The sequence below is a fragment of the Leopardus geoffroyi genome, chromosome E1 (genome assembly GCF_018350155.1).
Source record: "Leopardus geoffroyi isolate Oge1 chromosome E1, O.geoffroyi_Oge1_pat1.0, whole genome shotgun sequence".
NCBI lineage: Eukaryota > Metazoa > Chordata > Mammalia > Carnivora > Felidae > Leopardus > Leopardus geoffroyi.
This window is the reverse complement of record NC_059330.1, coordinates 18,598,059-18,604,315: the sequence shown is the minus strand read 5'-3', so window position 1 is coordinate 18,604,315 and position 6,257 is coordinate 18,598,059. Positions and strand designations below refer to the sequence as shown.

Below are 6,257 nucleotides of genomic sequence, written 5' to 3'. Positions count from 1 at the left end.
CCTCTCTCTTTGCCCGCCCACACTCTGTCTCTCTCCCTCTCTCTCTCTAAAAGAAATAAACATTTAAAAAACAAGGTGAGGAGAGGGGAGAAAGGGCCTTCTAAGCGTCTGGCACTTCGTATACAAAGGTCATGCGAGGGGAAGGAGGTTGGCATGTTTGAGGAACTAAAGAAGGGTCGGTGTGCCTGAGGGTGGTGAGTTGGGCAAGGAGAGAGGAAGGCAGGGAGGCTGGGGGTCATACAAGGCAGCCGGTAGGAGGCTGCTCTTTACCTAAGGGCAAAGGGAAGCCATTAGAGGTTGGCTCTACCTTTTTAACCACCTGATGTATGGGGAACATAATAGACACTCAATTAAACACACTTGCATATTGAAAACACACGTATACTTTGCTGATGGTTGTGTAAAATGGTTCAACTTTTCAACAGGGCAATTTCACCACACTGTTCAAAATTACAAAGATAAATACCTTTCCACCCAAAAACCCCTTTCTAGGAACTTATCCTACAGATTGACTTGCCCATGTACCAAATGACATTTGTCCCCGGTTATTCACTGCAGTGAATAGCAGAAGAATGGAAGCAAACCAGGTATCTCTCAAGAGGAGATCACAAAAAAGTTGGGATGTCTCCACATGGTGGACTAAAACCAACCACAAAAAAGAATAATGAAGTTTTTATGCAATTTTTGAAAAAATTCCAAGATTTATTATTAAGGTTTTGTTAAATTTTTTAATGTTTATTTATTATTGAGAGACAAAGAGAGAGAGAGAGAGCATGAGCATGGGAGGGGGAGAGAGAGGGGAAGACACGGAATATGAAGCAGGCTCCAGGCTCTGAGCCGTCAGCACAGAGTCTGATGCAAGGCTCGAACTCAGAAACTGCGGGATCGTGACCTGAGCCGAAGTCGGACGCTTAACCGACTGAGCCACCCAGGTGCCCCTTATTAAGTTTTTAAAAATCAAGGTTTGGGACAAAGTTTATAAATGACTAACATTTATATGATTAAAAAAAACAGGTAAAGGAATAAAATATGTATAGCTTTTCTGTACACAGTATATCTCTGGAAGGGGGTATAAGAAACTGGAATCCTTGCTTGCCTCCAGACCTTGGGTTGGGGAGTGCGTCAGAGGGGGACTTTTACCTCATATCTTCTGAATTTTGAAGCATGAAAATATCTTACCTATTCTGTAAGTAAAAAAAAAAAAAATGCATATGACAATTATTCATTGATTAAATGAAATAGGAAATTAATTTGTTAAACAAATGGCTTCCAGCCGGTACTCCCCTGTACTATTAGAGGAAAAAGATTTAGGGAGTCCTGGTTCCTGCCTCACTCCCTGATTCCTGGCAGGGTCCCCAAGGGGAACCCACCAACAGGAGTCCTTGGGGCCTTTGGAAAGGGCTGTGGGATGAAAATGTTTATTTCACGCGGTTGGCATCGGAGCCTCCCTCTTTGTCCCTGAAACCATGGTCTTGTGGCCCCACAGAGACACGTCAGTTTGGAGCTTTCTCGAGCTTGTTTAATTAGGTTCTTTGCTGAAAAGCTGCACCATTAGTCTCCGAAGTGGCAACTGGCCTCCAGAGATGCAATCAATCACCCGTCCACGGGAACTCTTATTAAAAAGCCAGATATTCAGTGCTTTCCTGCATACCAATAAGCATCCAAAAGTATTCGCAGTATCACAAAAAGCAGCACAAAGTGGGGAAGGCCAGAATGTCTCGAGCTCCCCAACTGCCACAAGCCAAAGAGCTGGTCTGTGAGTTCTGATTAAATTCCAGTGCTTGACAGCACGGGTAATTGTCTTGGGCCGCTCGATTTCATCACCCCAGCTTGATAAGGAAGATGAAAGGGAGACCAACAGGTTCACCTCCAGAAGGAGTTCCCTGTTTCTCTGGGCAGGGGAGCTGGGCTCCAGGTGCCAACAGAGGAAAGCAGCTGTGAGCTCTGCCCTGGAGGCCCCTCAGGCAGGTTAAGACTTGGACCAGACTAGTGGATCGGGAAGGGGAGGAAGAAATGGGAGAGGCAACAGAAAAGAATGAGAACAAGGCAGACTGGGGAGCTTGAACTCCCAGTGTCCATCTGTGCTATAATGCGGTAATTTCTCTAACAACCCTATGGAGAAAGGATTCCTCTGCCCTACCCCACTCAACAGATGAGGAAACTGGGGCTCAGAAAAGTGCAATCACTTGCCTAGGTTCTCACAACTAGCAAGTGCCCCGGTCAGAAGAGGAGCCCTGGTCTCTCTGATGCCATTCCCTTGCTTTTGGGGGCAATTTTAATATACCAGAAGCACCCATTTTAAAAATCAGAAATATAGTTTATTTTTTTAATGTTTATTTATTTTTGAGAGCGGGGGAGGGGGGGCGGGACATGCAGGGGGTTGGGGGGGGGGGGAGGACAGAGGATCCAAAGCAGCCTCTGTGCTGACCGCAAAGAGCCCAACGTGGGGCTCAAACTCACAAACTGTGAGATCGTGACCTGAGCCAAAGTCGGACACTTACCGGCTGAGCCACCCAGGCTCCCAGAAATAAACTACCTTAAAAAAAACCTGTGCTATTTTTCTCTTAAATGCTGCATCCCAATATGATCTTTGGCATCTGCACATTATTTTTATTCCAAAAACAAAGACGAGGAATTCTTACTTTTTTTTTTTTTTTTTTTCCTTCTCAACATGAGCTGAATGGGGGAATCTCAAGCCCTTTTATCAGCCGAAAAGACAAAGTGGGGGGGGGGGACCACTGGCCCGCAGAACAGCATGGCTGGGTTGTACTGTGACCCCTGCGACACATCCCTGACCCATGACTCTCCATCTGTGAGAAAGACAACACCGCAGTGGTAGGAAACACAAAGAGAATGTAAAAGACTATCAGAAATGGATAGAGAGCAGGCTCAGGGCTTGACCCACAAAACCACGAGGCATTTCAGCAAGATCCCTCCTCCTCCATTCTCTGCTCCTCCTCCTGCCTGGGCCATGATCCCACCTCCCCCCAGGCTCCCGAGTCCTCCTCGCCCTGGTATGATGCCAGGACCCCTAAGGGGGGGCCCTGCCATGATGCCAAGGATGGGCCCTCCCTCTCCTGGGATGATGCCAGTGGGACCTGCTTCTGGAATGAGACCATCTAGGGGAGGCCACATGCCAAGGACGCCTGGGCCCCCAGTGGTGAGAGCCCCGCCCATCCCATGATGGTGCCCACTCGGCCTGGAATGACCCGACCAGGCAGATAAGCAGAGACGGGAACCTCTTTATATCTATTTTCTAATACTTGTTCTGCTTCACCAGGAGATCATGGTGCTGTGACTCTGAGTGTTTTCTAACAGCATGACAGGGAAGACTTGCTCCCCCTTCCTATCAAGAGAGAATAGTTTTGGCAGAGGAGTAGTGGGACCAAAAAAAAAAAAAAAAAAAAAAAAAGGCAATTTTCATTTCTATTGTGAAATGTGAAAATAAAATTGTCAACTGTTTTAGTTAAAAAAAAAAAAAAAAAAAGACAAGGGGCGCCTGGGTGGCTCAGTCGGTTGAGCGTCTGAGTTCGGCTCAGGTCACGATCTCGCGGTCCGTGAGTTCGAGCCCCGCGTCAGGCTCTGGGCTGATGGCTCGGAGCCTGGAGCCTGCTTCCAATTCTGTGTCTCCCTCTCTCTCTGCCCCTCCCCCGTTCATGCTCTGTCTCTCTCTGTCTCAAAAATGAATAAAACATTAAAAAAAAAAAAAAAGACAAGGGGCGCCTGGGTGGCTCAGTCGGTTGAGAGTCTGAGTTCGGCTCAGGTCAGGATCTCGCAGTGTGTGAGTTCGAGCCCCACGTTGGGCTCTGTGCTGACAGCTCAGAGCCTGGAGCCTGTTTCAGATTCTGTGTCTCCCTCTCTCTCTGCCCCTTCTCTGCTCATGCTCTGTCTCTCTCTGTCTCAAAAATAAATAAAAACATTTAAAAAAATTAAAAAAAAAAAAAAAAGACAAGGAGGAAATACTCGGAAGCCCCAGAACAGCCAAGAACCCCTCTCTGGAAGCAGGATCCCTCTGCTCCAGTTCCTTGGGCCATTCCAGACAGCAGAAGCTTTCCAAGGGGATATTTGGAGTCAAGACCTGGATATTTTCCAAGCTGGGCCTTCCCATAAACTGTGCCTTTTATCCCTTCTGAAGACCAAACCCGGAAAAAACAACCTCAGGTTAGCAGTGTGGACTTAGGTTAGACATGAGCAAGAACTTTCTGACAATGAGTGATGGATGTTGGCTCATAAAACAGGTGACCAGGAAAGGCCAGGCTAGCAATAAGTTGATTGGCAAGGTGCCAGACGTAATCCAGACGCGGGATGGTGGTCGATTTGATTTGTTGGTTATCTGTCACCATCTCCTGAGAATGCCCTGCCACCTGGTCACAGCCCCGCATTCGCTTATGCCTCTGAGCCTTTGCTGTTGCTGATCCTTCCACCTGAAATGCCTTTCCTTCTCCATGACTGCCCCACTTCGACTTACCTTTCAACGTCTAGCTCAAGTTCCTGGGTCTGCTTAAAGCTTTCTCTGACCACTCCAGGCCATCGGCCTCTACCCCTTCTTGGAATTCTAGATACTCCGGAACTTAGTCACAACCATCTGGGTGGAGGACAGCTGGTCCCTGCAAAGTCAGGTGGGAGAGAGAGAAAGGATGATGGGAAGCAGAAGCGGCTACTACTGTCACAGCTGTCCACCCTGCTGTGAGCCTGCCACGCCGATCACATGGCAACTGCCCATTCTGCTGAGAGCCTGCCGTGCAACCCTCAGAGCCTCATTTGTATTCTGTGGGCCCCTTTCCCGGGGAAAGAATGCCCTGAAAACACACACACAGATACCCGCCAACTGCTCTCCCGAATGACACCAATTTATAAAGTTGACGCTCTGGGACAAGCCAGTTTTATGCTGATTTAGAGCACAGCCAGTTTCCTCAGCATCCGCTCGCCCCTAATCCAGTGACGTGTCTGTCGCCCCTAGGAGGGATGCGCTCACACATAAAATTTCATTCCATCGTCATAACAATTGCATAGAGCCCGTTTCACAGATGAGAAAACGGAGACTTGGGCAGGGCGAGTGGTTTGCAGCAGCTCGCGTGGCTGGATGATAGCAACACTGGCATTAGAGGCAAACCTCTCAGATTCTGGGCCAGGGTAGCTTTCCCGATACCCTCCACGGGACGAATACCCGTGCCCCACTCCAAATTACTGCGACGTACGCACAGTGGACGTTACCCATATTGTCAGCTGACAGATGACTTAGCCAGTCAATGTCAGTACCGGTTAAAACGCAGACTCTGATCAGGGCACCTGGGTGGCTCAGTCGGTTAAGCATCTGACTTCATCTCAGATCATGATCTTGCAGTTTGTGAGTTCGAGCCCCGCGTCGGGCTCTGTGCTGACAGCTCAGAGCCTGGAGCCTGTTTTGGATTCTGTGTCTCCTCCTGTCTCTGCCCCTCCCATGCTCATGCTCTGTCTCTCAAGAATAAATAAGCAATACAAAATTTCAAAAAACATTTTCAGGTTCCGATCATAACATAGAGGTTCTCCTACTTTTTACTCATGTCTTAGCCTAGCATTTGCAATTCTAATGTCCACGTACCCTATACAGGAGTCTCTGGGTCACCTCCATTACCTTCTGAAGTTCACACCAAGAGCAGGAGATAGACCACCTCGGCACACCAAGCTCTGTGTGATGTGCCTTCTGCCATTTAAGCCGAGCTGAGAAACCCCAAAGCTGTGTGTGCCAGTCACCCGGCCCTCTTGGATTATCCCCAACCTGCTCTCCTTCAGGTCCTTCTCTGCCAGACCCTGAGAACTTGGTTCCAGAACACTCTCGTAGGGTTTGCCTCTGGTCTCTGGTCTCCCCAGCACCTGACTCAGGTTTCTCTCATATACTTTGGCTTGGTCTTGCCTCCTGGTACCAGAAAATGGAGGTAGATTAGAGGGTCTTTATGTAAATTAATTCATGTTTGTAAGGTGCTTAGAACAGTGATTGGCACGTAGTAAGCACAATATAAGTGTTTGTGATTACAATCATCTTCAACCCCATCATCATCATCATCTGCTACCTGCTTAGTATAATACATCCCAACCACTTAATCCAGCCTTCCCAATCCCTTGGGATAAAGTCCCAGATCCATAGTGTAGCTCTGGCGAGGTTGTCCTAGGTCATCCCCTATGACTCTCCCCCTTGTAGTAGGAAACAACTGGTCTTCCCTTAAGCTTACAAATATGCCAAGCTCTCTAGACCTTGGCACTGCTATATTCTCCACTGA

At 48.1% G+C, this 6,257-nt stretch overlaps 1 pseudogene; it reads left to right on the top strand.

The window, feature by feature from the left end:
• The first annotated feature begins 2,755 nt into the window (after positions 1–2,755).
• Positions 2,756–3,225, top strand: LOC123603283 (annotated as a pseudogene).
• Positions 3,226–6,257: the final 3,032 nt, after the last annotated feature.